The 16633-nt window shown below is 51.5% G+C and overlaps 1 protein-coding gene across 3 annotated transcripts in view; it reads left to right on the top strand.

Annotated features, from left to right (window-relative positions):
* The first annotated feature begins 3853 nt into the window (after nt 1–3853).
* The window catches only part of NACC2 (NACC family member 2), a 94865-nt gene continuing 82085 nt past the window's right edge, over nt 3854–16633 (top strand). For 2 of the 3 annotated variants that reach the window (XR_008483593.1, XM_054284446.1), the window contains exon 1: nt 3854–4008. The gene's annotated coding sequence lies outside the window, so the exon portion shown is untranslated. Of the gene's footprint in view, nt 4009–16275; nt 16374–16633 lie in introns of all 3 variants that reach the window. The other variant, XM_054284447.1, reaches the window with a different exon arrangement.

Genomic DNA, 16633 nt, shown 5'->3' with positions numbered 1-16633 from the left:
GGCTGGAATGAGGCCCCCCGTGACCCACGAGAGATTTACTGCAGCAGGGTTGGAGCTTTCCCAGTGAAATCCACCCCAGGCAGGCTCCTGATGGGAGCACAGAGAAATCCTGGAGCTGGAGGAGATGGAGACACCACAGCACAGGAGGCAGGGCCACCAAACCTCTAATGTCCATTTTCCAGGGGGAAAGGTGGTGTAAGAGCTGCCTTCAGCCCTGATTTCAGCTTTGTGGCAGACAGGGGTGCACCTTAATGTCCATTTTCCAAGGGGAAAGGGGGTGTAAGAGCTGCCTTCAGCCCTGATTTCAGCTTTGTGGCAGACAGGGGTGCACCTGCTTTCACTGCCAGAGCCTCTGGTTGTCACAAATCCCCACAGAACCAGCTCTGCCCTCACTCATGGTGCTGCTTGGTTTTAAATATTGTCTCTATTCCTGCACAAGCAGAACTCATCACCTGGCAAAGTTCACTGGGCTGCTGTGAACACAGAGGAGAAGGCAGATCCCTCTGGCATGAGGTGAAGCACAGAAAGGAGGGTTCTGATACGTTTAATTTTGTTGTTTGCCACCATTCTGGGTGTGATGCTGATCCCTGTAACAGAGCCCCGTGCCCTCTCCTCCCTCCATGAATATCAATTGTGCTCAGGGCTGCCTAACTGGGCCATCCCAGGGAAGGGTTCTGGAGATCCTCTCCACCTTCCTCAAGGCCTTGCAGCTCACAGCCCAGCACAAATATTGCTCACACCTTGGGCTGGGGACCTAAAACTTATTCTACCTACAAAGCAAACTGCAAAAATCCTTCCTAATGTGACAATTGAGGTCCTCTGAAGGATTGCTGCAGGGTAAGGAGTCTCCTGAATTTTTGCAGGTCTTGCAGCACCTGCTCAGGGTGATCCCAGCACCACAAAGTGCTGGGAATCACTCCAGGGGCATTCCCACCCCAGCACCTCGGGGGCAGGAACATTAGACAGACCTTTTTGCTTTCCAGAGTTTGCTGGAAAGTCACGTCCCTGCACAAAATAAATCAGAGATTGGTGCAGCGATTGCTGCTTTGCCATGGGCTGGCTCCCTCACCCAGACATCCAGAAATCCACCTGGAAATCAAGCTGCAAAGCGTATTTTAGCCACCTGCAGTGGCCTTAGAGCCCAGAATTTGGAGAAGGAACAAAAATCCCTAAAGCTTTGCAGCGAACAGCGAAAGTTCAGCTGCAGCCAGAAGGGGTTAAAGGGACGTGGGATGCTGCAGGATTGTTTCTTCTGCATCACTAAACCACTGTTCAGATGGAAAAAAAAAAAAAATAAAAAAGTTAGCTGTTCTCCTGCAAGAATGTAAATGTTGGGTATTTTATCAAGTGATTTCTTCAGCCCTCAAGCCATTCTTCAATTTGAAATGCTAGATTGAAAAAAAAACGCAGGCAAGAGAGAGAGAGAAAGAAAATATTTCCGCAGCCCAGGAACACTTTGCAGACATTATGGAAAATGTTGCCTGGTTTGTTTCCTCTACTCACTGAACCAATCTTTCGCATTAAAATCAGCAGAGTAGTAAATAAACATGTTTTCTCTAGCCCCGGAGCCATTCTGAGACATCAAATGGTACTTAAGAAATGTTTCTTTCTCCATCACAGAACATTTTTAAAATGTCCATGGCTGAAGGGAGGGAGATGCTCCTGCTCTGGAGCATTAAGGGCTCTGCTGCCTCTGCAAGCTGGGGAGGCCCTGGGCGAGTCTCAGAGCTCAGAGCTCCTCTCCTGTTGGAGCACTGCAGGAGGAACTGGAGTTTTCCAGCTCCCTGTGGATGTGGCTGAATTTTCTGAGCCCCTCAGGGAGGTGCTGGGTGCTCCCAAACCCCAAATCCCTGCGCTGAGCTGCTCAGCGCAGCACCTTGGGGCCACACGAGTGCCCTGAGCCGTTTCCCCACGTCCTGTGTGACACAGGGATGCTCTGATGTGGCTGTGGGGCTCAGGGGGGGACAGGGGACAGTGCTGTCACCCCATAGAAGTGCTGTGCCCCACAAGGTGCTTTGGGGCATCTCCTGGGCCAGGGAACTTCTTGCAGGAGATATTTCTCATATTCCACCTCTCCCTATGCCAGGTGGCTCCAATCCCTTTCCAGGGACACTTGCAGGGGTCCAGGGGCAGCCCCAGCTGCTCTGGGCATCCCCACCCTCCCAGGGAAGGATTTCTTCCCAAAATCCCACCCAACCCTGCCCTCCCTCAGCTGGGACCATTCCCCCTTTTGCTGCCACCCCTCCCTGATGAGCTGATGTGGAGATGCTGCAATGGAAACCGAGGAAGAGGAGCTGGGCTCTCACACTGCTCTGCTCAGAATGCAGTTGGGGACATATTTCTCATGCATCATTTCTAAAAAAAAACCCCGAATTTATCTTGAGAAGAAAAGCAAAATGTGTTTGTCCTGACCTGACACTGTTTTTTTAAAGTGTCAAGTGCTAATGAAATTCCTCAGCCTTGAGCAGTTCTAGGCATTCAATGCTGATTTTTAAAATATGGGGATATTTTGCCGCAGATTTTGAGGCAGCCTCGAAATGATGAATGTTGGTGAGTGTGAGAGGAGAGAAACTTCCAGATCCAAAGAAGTTCTGACATAATCTCGCATGCAAAGCAGACAGCAAGAGGCTCCTGCTTTAAAGAGGTTTTTTGTTACTCCTTTGAAATTCCTTTAGCAGACGTAGGGCCAACGCTGCACACTTTCATCATGCAAATTTGCTGATTTTAATATTTTGGGCTTAGGGAGGCAACAAAGCAAAAGGACTTTTTTTAATTTTTTAGGCAGTGGGATGAAATTTGGAATGGAAATGTGCCCACAAGGCTCGAGCAGTCCCACCTCAGATCACTCTGCTTTTTGTGATGCTTGAGAGGCTTTTTCTGCAGGAGGAGGGTGTGGAAAAGGGGCAGCCCTGGAGCTGGGGGTCAGCACAGGGCATCTCCCTGTGACATCCAGTCTGGGCTGGGATAAACACCAAAACTGGGATGGAAGCTCATTATATAGTGAAATAATTAAGGTAGTAAGTGTAATTATAAATAAATAAATAAATGAATAAATAACAGGAATGAGATTAAATGAAAAATACATTAAATGAAGCAAAAAAATAAAAAAGAAAAAATAAATTATCAGGTAAAAGAAAAATTAAAGTAAATAAAGTATAAACAGACAAAATAAATGGAATTTATAAAGCGAAAGAGGAAGAGGAAATTAAAAATATAAACAGCAAAAAAGAAATAATACAAAATAAAAGAAGGGCTAAAATGAGACGAAATATTAAGCGAGAATAAAATAAAATAAAAACAAAATAGACTAAAGTAAAAACAAAATAGACTAAAAATAAAAATAAAATAGACAAAAAATAAAATACAAATAAACAATAAAATTTTAAAAATAGAATAGAGTAAAATAGAATAGACAAATAGAATAGGATAAAATATAAAATAAAAAAATAAAAAGTAAAATAATATTACAATAGAATAGAATAGAATAAAATAAAATAATAATAGAATATAATAAAATAAAAATATTAAAATGGAATGGAATACACTAAAATAATAATAAAATAAAAATAAATAAAATAAAGTAAAATAAAGTAAAATAAAATAAAATAAAATAAAATAAAATAAAATAGTACACACCGGGAGCCGCAGGCAGCAGCCCGAGCCCCGCGGTTCCCGCCCCGCTCCGGGCCGTGCCCGCCCCTCCCGGGCCCGGGGGTTCGGCCCGGGGGGTTCGCGGTGTCCGCGCCGGTGCCGGTGCCGCCCCCCGCGGCTCCTCCCGCGGGTCCCCCCGGGCCGGTGCCGCCCCCCGCCCGCCCCCGCCCCGCGGGCGGCCCTGGCGCGGAGCCGCTGCCGGTGCCGGTCCCGCCGGGCCGGTCTGTGCGGCGGCTGCCGGCGCTGCTGGGCGAGGTCAGGGAAAGTCCATGTGAGGAGCGGCTGGAATCACTTCCTGCCGCCGCCCGGCCCCGCCGCGTCAGGCCCAGGGCAGCGTCGGGGGCCGGCGCCCCGCAGGTGAGCGCAGCCCCGGGACCCCGGCCCGGCCCCGACCCCCGGCCCGGCCCCGGCCCGGCCCCGGCAGCGCCCGGGGCAGCGCCGAGCCCGCATCGCCCCCGGGCCGGGCTGTGCCGTGCCGGGCTGGGCTGGGCTGTGCCGGGCTGGGGACGCGCGCATCGCGCCCTTTACCCGCGGGTCCCGGGGGTCCCGGCCGGGGGAGCGGGAGGGGAAGGGCAGGGCAGGGCAGGGGGGACCGGCCGGGCTGTACCCCCGGTACCCCCGCGGGAAGCGCCGTTCGGGGTTCCTGGCGGTCCTGCGGCAATGCGGGCTTGGGCTGTGCGGGAACCCCCTCGGGGGCTGCGGGTTAGGGGTGAATGCAGCCGCAGGCGGACTTTGGCTCGCAGGGGAGGGAAACGCTGCGAAACGGGAGAGACTGCAATCCAAAACCCGGCCGGACCCCGGAATTGGGGTTCGGGGATGGACCCCGGGCCGTGGGGGCTCAGGGGGTCCCCTCGCACGGGTGGGATGTGCCCCATGGCCGGGGGACCCCTCTGCCGGTGTGCGGGAGCGGGGCCGGAGCGCTCCGTGCCCGCCGCAGCCCTGCTGTAGTTACAGCGCTCAAGGACTTCTGCAAACATCTCCCCTGCCCTAGGAAAAGCCAAAGCCAGCGGTACATCGCGTGCTGCTCCCCGGCCCGGCCGACGGCGAAGTGCACGATCACTTCCAGCCAAGTCTCCATTACCCGCCGGCTCGTTAATTTGAATATTCCCTTTTTTTTTTTTTTTTTTTTTTTTTCTTCCCCTCTCTCCCCCCTCCTCCTTTCCGGAGGCATTTGCGAAGCTTGTGGGCAGCTTGATGTGCTCGCTGCCTGCCAAGTGTTTGCCTCTCGCCCTGCGTAATTGAGGGGCTGGCGTGCCGGCTCACCTTCTCCAGCTGAAATATTAAACAGCAGGAGAAGCTGGGATCGGTAAACAAAGCGGGATGATTGCTGCTGCCGCTGCTGCTCCGCGGGGACGCTGCCCCTGGGGTCCTGGGCAGAGCAGAGCTGCTCCAAACTGCGGCATCCCAGCACGCCTCTCCCCCAAACCTCCTGCCAGATTCACAGCCTGCTCTGAAATTCTGAAAGCTTTTAACTAAAATGAGCAAAGCTGAGCTGTTCCTCAGCAGCTGACTTGCTGTGGCTTGCCCAGCTGAGGACAGCAAGGCCGTGACCCCAAGGTGAGGATGATGGGGGGGATAATGCTTGGATTTGAAGTAAGTGGCAAGTGGAAAAAAAAATTAGGGATCTCATCCCTCCTGAGAGTAAATGTCCTTCTGTGGCTGTAACTGCTGTGTTTTGGGGTTTTTCTCCTGCAGAGGCCTTTTAATTAAGGCTTCACTGGGTAAAAGCTGTCATATTGGGACAGAGCAGGGTGGGGATGGATTTCTGAAACTTTAAATTTGTCAAAAAAATCTCTCCCAAGGCATCTGGAATTACAGAGAGTGGAGTAAAGCCAGGCATCAGGGCAGGAGCAGGGGGTCCCACGGGGGCCAGAGGGTGGTCTGTGAGTTGGTTGGGCTGTGGCTGTGCAGGGCAGAGCCCCAAAACCTTGTCCAGGGCTCCCCAAGGTTTTCCCAGAGCCCCCCTGTGTTGTGAGAGATGGATGCCATTAGCCAGGATGCGTGTGCTGATGCTGGATCACTTTGGAAGTGATATTTTTGGAGCCCTCTGGCAATATAAAAGCCTTTTAGCTCCCCCAGCCATGACTGTGCTTTCCTGAGGGAGCCTGCTGGAACTGGAGGCAGATTTTGGCTCCTCTTGGCTGGTGCCAGTGACAGGGCAGCGTCCCCACGCTCGGGGGGACACGGAGCATCCTCGCTGCTTGTTAGTCCAGGAAAGGAAAATTCCCTTCTCCTTGAACTTGAGCCTGGCTGGAGCGTCCAGGTGAGTCCCTTGGGCTGGGCTTTGGCTCAGATCCCAGCTGGAGGTGTCAGGAGGAGCGAGGCCACTTTGCAGCATTGCTGGCCAGGGAGAAACACCAACAGAGCTCCTGCCAGAGCCTGATCCACCCGGGGAGGTCAGGGCTGGCTTGGGAGGAACCTCCAGACTGTGCTTTCCTGGCTGGGGACACAGCCCAGCTCACCTTGGAGTGGAAATATTTATTTCAGGCTGTTGCACAGCCCCTGGTCCTGCCCAGCCTCCTGTAAGGTTGTGGGGTGGGCAGGGATGGGGTCAGAGCTGGCACAGGGGGACAGGCATTGGGGACAAACACCATGGAACAACCCGGGAAAGAGTGCTGGGACTCAGCTTTGCTCTGTGTTTAAAAATACTCTGACAAAATGGGGTTAGAAGGAGGGTTCAGCCATGGCTTTTGAGTTTTTCCAGGTTTTCTGAGCCAGCAGCTTTTCAGGTGGGGAAATAGGGTGGGATGTGCTGGGCCAAAGGGAACTGCTCCGAGACAGCTCCAGGGATGTGGGGAGCAGGGGGGGCTGCCCTTGAGCGGCTTTTCCCCCCCTCCTCTCTTTTCTAACCTTTGAGTTTACTTGAATGCAATGAAAGAAATAAAACCCAGGCATGCAGCTGGAGGAAATTAAAGGGAATTGTGAGCTCCCTGCCATACCTAATGGCCAGGGCGAGCATCGAGCATCGGATCTTGCTGCAATTAGGCTTCAAATCGAGCCGAGCCTGGGCTTGGCATCCAAAGAGCAGAGCAGCTTCCCAGCCCATTTATTCCTCATCCAGGGAAGTGGCAGCACATCCCGTGGCCCTCAGCACCCACTGGGATGGGCACACCTACAGGAGGGCGTGTGGGGTTTTTGTTATTTTATTCAATCAAGCCTGTAGAGCAATTGAGAAATAGGTGAAGCGTGCTTAAAAGAGGGTGAGGCTGTTGGTTTTCTCTACCTGACTTTATTTGCGGAGTGACAGGAATTTTGACAGGCTTTGTGTCTTTTTTAGCAAATCAAGTGTCATGCCAGGTTTGCCTGTGGATGAGATCATTTGCAAAATATGTTTCCCAGCTTGCTTCAGGCATAATTCATTGTGTCAACTGCAATTGCTCATTTGCTAGGAACTGTGATTCATTAGTGGTTTATTTTTTGTTGGGGTTTTTGGTTTTGTTTTTTTTTTTTTTAAGTTCAACTCGTTTTTGAGCAAATGTTTGGAGGCAGAACAGGCATCTGAAAAAAACAAAAATAAAATTAAATCTTAGCAGAATTTGTGGCTGCAAAGAATGCTGTGAAGGGAAAACTTGCTAAAATGCTGTGTTCCAGGGGAGGGAGAGGCAATCCCAGGCGAGCTCCCCGGGCAGGATTGCGCTGGGCTCTGTCATGTGGTTACTCCTAAATGGGGACGGAGGTAATAAAAATCAGAGTGCTGGGACAGAGGATGGAGGCAGAGTGTGGAGCTTCCTTCCTCCCGCTCCCTGGGGAGGATCCCAGGGATCCAGGGGTGGGGGATGCTGGTGCTGTTGGGATGCTGGTGCTGTTGGGATGCTGGTGGTGAGAGCAGTTCTGTGGTAGCTGTGACCAGGACCCCCTGAAAGCTGCTGGCTGGATGGATAAAATGAAGATAAATTGCCCTTGGCACAGGTTTTGTGCTGTGTGTGTTCCCGGGGCTGCTCGCAGCCGGCGCAGTTTGGCCTCAGGCTTTTCAGAGGTCCTCACGTCAGACTTTTCGCAGAATTTTGCGTGTCAAGTACATTTTTTGGTGTTGCGTTTCCTATGAAGGCAAGTATTTCAGTGAGGTTTTTTTTCCCCTAGGTGGGTGGATGGGGGGGGGGGGGGCAGGAATTGCAGCCACAAACTACCCAGCACTAACAGCCTATGTGGGCTGAATAAATTGATACACTTTTCACCAAAAGATTGAATTTTTTTTTTTTTTCCATAAAACACCTAAGTGATTATGAAATGTACATTTAAGCATAACTAACTTGACAGCTTGTTTTTTTTTTTTTTTCCCCCGTGCAACAATTCTCTATAAAACACTCTTAAAATGTTTTGGGGTTGGGTTTTTTGTGGATTTGCGCATTCTCTGTGGTTTTTAACTGATGAAAGGCTTTTTACAAGCCAGAAAAAATTGGGAAAGGGGGAGAGAGAGCACAGGAACGCGGTGAGTCTGCTGACTTGTGGCGCGCCGGCGCCGTGCCCAGGCCCTGCCAGTTTGCTGCGAGCCCGGTGCCAGCAGCCAAGGGCAGCAGAGCGTGAGCTCGGGGAGGTGGCTCCATCACAGTGACCATATATAGGCACTGGGACGAGATTAAACCCTTCACCTCCCTGGTGTCATCCCCAGGGCCGTGGAGCTGTGAGCAGGATCTGTGCATCACTCATGAGAAAATCCCTTTTTTCCCCTCTGGGCAGCGATCAGGGCTGCTCTGTGTGATCAGCGCTGCTCTGCATGGATGGGCTGGGGGACAAGCAGGTGTTTCTCATCCTGGGGGCTGGGTTTCAGCAGCACAGCCTGTGCAGGGGGCTGGGGTGGGGATGCAGGAGGGTCCTGGCTCTGCTCCACGCAGCATTCCTGCCGTGGTACCCACTGGGAAGCATATGGCAGCCTGGGATAAATATATACATTGTGTGTGGGGGGACATGTTTTACATGCCAGCTCTCCCTGTCATAGGACAAACATTTACACTTGGATTATAGGAAGCATTAGGGAGACAGGAGGGAACATCAAGGCTTGCAGGGAGCCTGGGCAGTGGTGGCAAAGGGGTGATGGTGTTTTGGCCCTCCTGAGCTTTGTGGGGTTGTGCTGCACAGAGGTCAAATGTGAGACATCAATACAGGGCTGGTGTTTCATGGTGTGCTGTGCAGAAGGCAGGTGCCCAAAAGAGATGGGGAGTGAGGGTTTATCCACTTGAAGGTGGATGAAAGGATTTGGTTTCCAAGGGAAGAGGCAGATGGGGCTTGCTGGGAGGATTCCAGTGGGATGCACGAGCCTGGCTGCCCTGTGGGATTACAGACCCCTCCTGGCAGAGGCTCTGCTCCATGGCTGAGATCCTGTGGGATGAAATCCCCACAAGCAGGAGTTACCTCTTTACATAGGTGCCCCATCACTGGAAACCTCCCTCAGCACCTCACCACCTGCAGAAACCTTAAACGGTTTAAACCTGAGCAGGATAATGTGCATTTTGGTTATTCTGTTGCGGCTGGAGTCACATCCTCATTTTGGTTATTCTGTTGTGGCTGGAATCACATCCTCGTGGCAAACCTAGGGATTATGATTTCCTCATGGGCATAAGGAGGCTTTGAATCCCTCTGACTGAGTTTTCTCCTTTCTAAGTTGTTCTGATGGACTGGGAAGGAAAACTTTGTGGTTTTTGCATCACCCCTGCAGCTTGTGCAGGTGACAGAGCCATATCTATGACTTTTGTCTACAATCCAAAGTTGTTTAAAACTTCATCTGTCTGCTCCCCAATTATCTGCTCCTTCTGTGCCTCCGTTTATCCATGCTAACATCATCAATACATGCCCATGCTTAATGAAACATTATTGCTTAGGTTTAATTGTCTTCTAATTAAGTAAAATAAAATTTTGCACGGCGGTTGCAGCAGCATCTTTCCTGTCTGGGAATTCTGCTGTGGCTTGAGGAGCCTGAGCCCAGGGAGTGGTGACAGCCACAGCAGCGCCATTCCATGGAGAGGGACATGGACAGCAGCAGCCTCCTCCCCTGATCCTGCTGCTCCTCTCTGTCACCCTGCTTTAATCTGATTAATTGCCAGCTTTTTTTTTTTTTTTTTTTTTTTTTATAAACTTCTGCATTTGGTAAAGCTGCTGGGGTTGTTGCTTTATGGGTTTTTCCATACAACTTGTAAGTGATTATGAAATTTACATTTCAGTGTAAGTAACTTGACAGGTTGTTGTTTTTTCCCGCCCTGAAAGATACAATGAGAGGTTGTGCTGAGCACCTGGGGAAAGGTGCCTCTGTTCAAAGTCAGGGCATGCAAGTGTAGGGCTGAATTTTTGACTCTTGTCTGAGCACAGTTTCTACTCTTAATGCATCATTAACATGGTTTTCTGCATTTCATTCAGTTCCCATTACAGCACTCAGTTCCGTCTGTTAATTTTGGTATGTTGATATTTTTGTTGTCAGCAGTTTTTTTTTTTTTCTCTTTTCTTTTTTGAAGCCTATAAAAACCATTAGTGTGAAAGAAGATTAAAAAGATACATTACAATTAAAATGTTAATGAAATCGGCATCATACAACTTTTGAAACCATTTAGGCATTAATCTTTCTTGGTCTCATGTCCATTAACTCGGGCGATTCTTATTCCACACTGACCCCTGCTGAGAGAGTCGTGCTATAATTGGATTTTAAGAACTGGGGGGGAAGAAGAGCAGGGAGAGAGAGAAGCCTTGGAGAAAAGGGGAAGTTGGGAAGGTTGCCTTGGTGTCCATGGAAATGAAGCCAAAAACCAAACGCAGCCCTGCTGCTCCATCACTCCCCGGTGCTGTGTCACACCTGGAGATGTGGGAATGTTGGGTCAGGGGCTGGGACAGAGCCCTGGGAAGCTCCAGGAGCTCCAGAAGGTTCAGGCTGGGCTCCTGCTGGGCTCTGGCTGTCTCGGTGACCTTGGGCAGGACACGAGCACCAGGCTCAGCTTTGGTTGATCCCAGTGTAACGTGAGCAGGGCCAGGGCAGGATGGTGAGAGGCCTTTTTAAGGCCCTGGGAGGAAGGGAATGGCAGAGCAGCAAGGAATCGTTTGTCGTTGTTGCTTCAGCTTTCCCCAGTTCCTCCAGAATAGTATTTCTGCATTTTAGCTGTTTGGGTTTGGTTTTTTTTTTCTTTTTTTAAGAGGCTCTTTTTCAGCTTGCACAATATTTGAATTGGGACCAGCCCCCCTCCCCAGGCGAAAGAGGAGGATTGGCTAATTCACAGGCTGTGTGTAGTGAATCCAGCATCAGGAACATCAGGACTTCTTGAGTCACCACACAGCTCCAGGATCTGTGCCATGGCTGCATCAGGGCCATGGGCTGTGCTCAGCCCCTCATCCAGAACACTCTGTGCTGCTCAGTCCCAGCCTTGCACACCCCTGGACGCCTTCTCCAGAGCTTTGCACCTCCTGTGGGACGTTGGATCAATTGAAGGGCAGGTCCTTTAGGGAAGAGCAGTGTCCTTGCCAGCACGGGAAGGGTTTGGGGTTTTTGGGAGCGTGGCTGTGCTGCTGTCCAGGCAGTGATGCACCTCAGGACTGGCTGAGCTGCAGCTCAGGGGATGAGCACATCCCGCCCAGGGAGGAGCGGAGCACCAGCCCAGCTTGTGTTTATGCTGCAGGCATGAACTTTTATTTAGATTTTTTTAAAAAAAAAAAAAAAAAAGCAAAAAGCTGAGCAGATTTGTGCAAGCCGCAGAGCTGCTGCCTCCCAGCAGGAGAAGTCTGGGTTGGGGAGAGGAGGAGAACTCTAGGATGGAGAGAGCAGAGCAGGAGAACTCTGGGGAGAACAGAGCAGGAGAACTCTGGGTTGGGGTGAGCAGAGCAGGAGAACTCTGGGCTGGGGAGAGCAGGAGAATCCTGGGCTGGAGAGAACAGAACTCTGGGATGAGGAGAGCAGAGCAGGAGAATTTTGGGGAGAACAGAGCAGGAGAACTCTGGGCTGGGGAGAGCAGAGCAGAACTCTGGATTGGGGTGAGCAGAGCAGCAGAACTCTGCTTTGGGGAGAACACAGCAGCAGAACCCTGGTTTGAGGTGAACAGAGCAGCAGAACCCTGGTTTGGGGTGAACACAGCAGCAGAGCTCTGGGCTGGATTGAGCAGCAGAACCCTGGTTTGGGGTGAGCAGAGCAGAACCCTGGTTTGGGGTGAACAGAGCAGAGCTCTGGTTTGGGGTGAGCAGAGCAGCAGAACCCTGGTTTGGGGTGAACAGAGCAGAACTCTGGTTTGAGGTGAACACAGCAGCAGAACCCTGGTTTGGGGTGAACAGAGCAGAACTCTGGTTTGAGGTGAACACAGCAGCAGAACCCTGGTTTGGGGTGAGCAGAGCAGCAGAGCTCTGGTTTGGGGTGAGCAGAGCAGCAGAACCCTGGTTTGGGGTGAGCAGAACAGCAGAGCTTTGGGCTGGATTGAGCAGCAGAGCTCTGGTTTGGGGTGAACACAGCAGCAGAACCCTGGTTTGGGGTGAACAGAGCAGAGCTCTGGTTTGGGGTGAACACAGCAGCAGAACCCTGGTTTGGGGTGAACAGAGCAGCAGAGCTCTGGGCTGGCAGAGGCCTGGGGCTGGTTCATGCCATGGGCACTGAGCTGTGCAGCACAGAGCGTGCTGCTGGCACCTCATCACAGGGACCAGCCCTGGGCACCCCGGCTGGGCAAGGCCTCCTTGGAGCTCTGCAGTGCCTCTGCACACACAGCACAGCCTGGGCTTTAATTGTTTAGCTCCCTTTTTATGTGGGTAGGGAAAAAATATAATAATTTATGGCGGTGTTGTTTTGCTGTCGAGGCATCGCGTGAATTTATAACCGGAGAGAATTGGGGATGGGGATCCAAAATTGTCAAATAAGGGCAGGGATGTGGGAGCCATCCTTGTCCCAGCTCAGCTGGTCAGATGAACTGGGGGTGTATTCTGCACCAGGGGGTGCTTTGTGCCTTTGGGTGAAACCAGCAGCATTTGTGACAACCAAGTTAAATGTCCTTAGGGGAAGGGAAAGTTTAGGCTCAGGAAAAGGGAGCCCTGGACATTCCCAGTGAATTTTCTGGCCCAGCACACAGGTGGGATTTCTAGCAGGGTGAATTTCTGTGCTGCAGGCTGAGTGAGAAGCACGCACCAGAATCAATATCTCAGTAGTCCAATAAAACCTGTGGGAATTTCATTTCAGCTCATTTCGAGTGATCTAATAACTGGCCTTTCAGATGACTGCTGGGTGTTTGGTTTCTTTGTGTGTCTGTGAAAATGTGGATGGAGCCCAGGGTCCTTGCAGTGCTCTGGTTTGCCTCCATCCCAAGGTTTGCTCTGGGGTCAGCAGTGAGGGTTTGGCTCTGGGTGGTTTCAGATGCTCTGGTGGGTTCCAATTCCGGCTTGCAGCACTGATTTAGTGTCCATCCCACCTCTGCATTCCCTTGGGAGCCAGTGGGAGCTTCAGCAGAGCAGCTGGAGGTACCTGAGCCTGGGGTACCTTCATGAATATTTCTGCAATCGAGTTTAGGAAGTTTCCTCATTTACCTTCCCTTTCAGGTCCCAAGCTGGCTGTTGCTTTGTTCATGAGTGCCTTAGGAGAGGTGTATCCTGCAGTAGTTGCTGACTAATCTGCATTTGGCAGGAGAAATGATGCAGGAGGGAGGACTTAACTCTTTGCAGGGGGACGGGAGGGCAGCGCAGCCTGGAGGGGGTGGAGGAACCAGGAGAAGCTGCAGCCTGTGTGTGTCTGCTCCAGGCTGTCCCCCCAGCACAGCCTGGCAGAGCCCTGAGCTGAAATTCTTTGCTTGACCATCCTGAAAACCCAGAGAGCTCCAGTGGCACACAGTGATGTCCACAGTGCAAAGTGTTGCGGGTGATTTTAAACAGAAATATTCCAGTGGCTTTTACCACTCTTCTGTGAGGTTCTGTAGAGTGAGAGTCATGATTTCTTGGTTATTTTTCACTCCTCCCAGGTGGTTTTCCCCCACAGAAATCCTGGAAGCACAGTTCAATTGCAGTGCATTTATGAAGCATCACAAGTGGTGCTGGGTGCTCCTGCAGCCTCCCCTGGCTGTGCCTGAGGGATTGCGGCTGTTTGGCCGCTTTGGTGTCCCCTCCCCGCCCTGCAGCCTGCTCCTGACCTCTCCTGGGCGCCTCAGGAATGCTGTGTGAGACCCAGGGTGCAGCATTAGCAATGGAAATGTTTGGGGCAGGTGGTTCCCACACCCTGTGCCCGCCCCAGTGCATGTGCTGGGAGCTCTGGTGTTTACTGGGAGGAGTTTTCCCTCCTGCTGCCCAGGTGATGGCTGCCCAGGTGACAGCAGCTGGGTTGGGAGCTTAGAATTGTGTCTGGTGGTGCCACCCACCACCATGGATGGATGTGTCAGTTTGGGGGAAAAAGGGAGAGATTTGCTGGCGGTTTTTGGAGGAAAACCCAACCAACCTCCCAGTGCTTGCAAGCCCATCTGAGGGAGCCTGGGATGAGGTGTAGCCAGGAGCTGCTTGGAACCTGTTTGGAAAGGTATGGAAGGGGGAGATGGGATGGGGTGAGGGATTGTTCTCAGGTCCATGTGTTGGACAAACTCCCCAAGTTACCAAGGAATGATCTCATGGCTCTGGGATGGCTCCATAGCCAGGGCAGTGCTTGAGCTGCCTCAGCGAGCCCAGACTGACATCCCAGAGGATTTTTCCTCCTTGCCTTGCCTGCTCAGATCTGGTATTTGAATTTTAGGCTTGGTTTAGTAGGTGGGACAAGAACCACCCACGGCAGAGGCTGAATGCTGCCCTGTTGTGTGTGTGACAGGCGTGGGTGGCACTGACTGAGCTGCTGCCCACTGTGCTCCTGGGGCTGCCATGGGCACTGTGGCTCTCTGGGACACTCTCTGCTGCTGGCACTGCCCTCGGGAGCGCTGCCCACCCCCTGGGTCCTGCTCCATGCTCCACCCCAGATCTGAGCTCCATCATTTGTGCGTTTGGTCCCAATGCCCTCATCCCACTCCTGATTCCACCTCCTCCTGTCTCGGGAACCTCCCTCTGTTCCTGGCACTTCAGGGAGGCTTGGCTCAGGCTTTAACCACTTGCCTGTGGCTGTTAAGGCTCAGTGACATATTAAGTATTTAATATCCAAGTGCATGAGCTGCCCACCCACATCCCCCTTTGGAGGGAAGTCACCCACATCCAGCAGAGTTGTACAAATGGCTTCCTCCTGCTCCTCTGCTTTCATGTCTGGTTCCTGACCTGCTTACCATGAGTGATGCTGTGAGCAGAGATCTCCTGGCTGCTCCAGCACCTCGTTCCTGTCAGGGATTTTGGGGAGATCCCTGTGGGGTGTCACAGCCTGAATTCCAGTGCTCCATCTGAGATGCAGCTGGGCCAGAGCAGGAATCACCCACCTGGTGGCAGGCAGGGCATGCCCTGGTGCTGCCACCTGTGCTGTGAGAGAGGGGACAACCCACCTAAATAACCACATCTGATGGTGTTACAGCTTCGTTTCTGGGCCCTTGCTTAACCCCTGCAGCGCATCAGAGGCTCTTGTGAAATGTAAAGTGCTGGAGCAGCAGCGCAGGAAAAAGCTCTGCCTTCTGTGAAGCCAGACTGTTGCAGTGTAATTTGTTTTGTAAGATTTTTGAAAGGCAGTGTTGCAATCTGTAACAGTAGAATAGTGGGAAGATGGTCAGGTGGTTCTTGGGACTTCAACAGACAGATTTCATGTCTGTGTGTTTTTGCAACACCTTTCTATAAAGGGAAACATAATTTAAAATATGATTACTTAGTGTTGTAACAGTCTTCTCAAACGTTTTTGCATTATGCAGAGATCATTATCAGAGGCTGATATTAACTTGCAAAGAATATTATGCAAATCATTCTCCTGTTCTTCTAAAAAGAAATTTCCTTCATAATGCAAAGCGTGACAAAAAAAATTGTGCAGAGGCTTTTGGCAAAATTACATTCAGAAGATGTAACAGTTTTTCTGCTTACTAGCACAATCCGTTTCTGCCTTTTGACTGGATTTGCTCAACTCAAGCTGATAAAGGCTGAATTTTAAAGGCAGGCTGGGGCTGGGGGGAGTGAGTGGTACCTCGTGGGTTCAGGGATGGGCAGGCAGGGGTTTTGTGCTTGGATCTTTGTTTCCAGTCTGCACTGATGGCAATGACAGGCTCTGATGTTCTGTTTGGTGCTCTCTGGAATTCTGTGGTGTGCCCCATGGGGTGGGGATGCTCAGCAGCAGCTGCAAGGAACAGGACTGGGATGGATCCCACAGGGACAGAGCCCCCAGTGCCACCAGTGTCACCCTCTGGGTCACTGGGACCAGTCAGACCAACCTGCATGGGGCTGGACCCATCCAGTGGGGATGGGATGGGTGGTTTTGCCCCGTGCAGCCTTCACAGGGTCACTGAGGCTGGAAAAAAACCTCTGGGACCATTGATCCCATTGAGCAAAAGTAGCAATCATTAAGTCATTTAAAGAGAATCAATCATCAGGTCCATCCTGTGCCCCATCCCAGAGCATCGAGTGCCACATCCAGACCTTCCTTGGGCACCTGCAGGGATGGGCAGTGCCTGGCCACCCTTTCCATGGGGAAATTCCTGCTGATGTCCAAGCTGGCCCTCCCCTCTCTCCCGACCCTGTTCCCTGGCCTGTCTCCCCTGTCAGGAGTTGTGGAGAGCATTAAAACCTTCCCTCATCCTCCTTTTCCAGCCTTGGCATCTCCCCCGTGTTTCTCCAAGCACGTTCCTGGAGGTAATCCTGGCCCAGCTGAAGCCATTGAGGATTTTGCCACTGACTTCATCCCTGCTGTATGTATTTTTGTGTGTGTGTGTGTGTTTCAAACTGGCTGTGTCAGTTCAGAGCTGCCCCTTTCTCAGATTGTGCTGAAATCCAGCTGATTGTTTTATGGGTATTGGCTGTTCTGCTCTTCTTATGGATTGATTGACAAAAATAGAGCCTGATAAATATTGTAAATGACTAAAATGCTTGCAAGCTGTGCATTCAGCCAGCTTTGGAGAGGCTCTTTTGCTGCAGAACCCCGTTTTCCAGGCACTTAACACCATTTTGA

Source organism: Melozone crissalis, unplaced genomic scaffold, assembly GCF_028551555.1.
Source record: "Melozone crissalis strain CALT ecotype California unplaced genomic scaffold, PUWL_Pcris_2 ptg000041l_1, whole genome shotgun sequence".
Lineage (NCBI taxonomy): Eukaryota > Metazoa > Chordata > Aves > Passeriformes > Passerellidae > Melozone > Melozone crissalis.
Note: the sequence above shows the minus strand (reverse complement) of the source record. Positions and strands in the feature narration are given on the sequence as shown.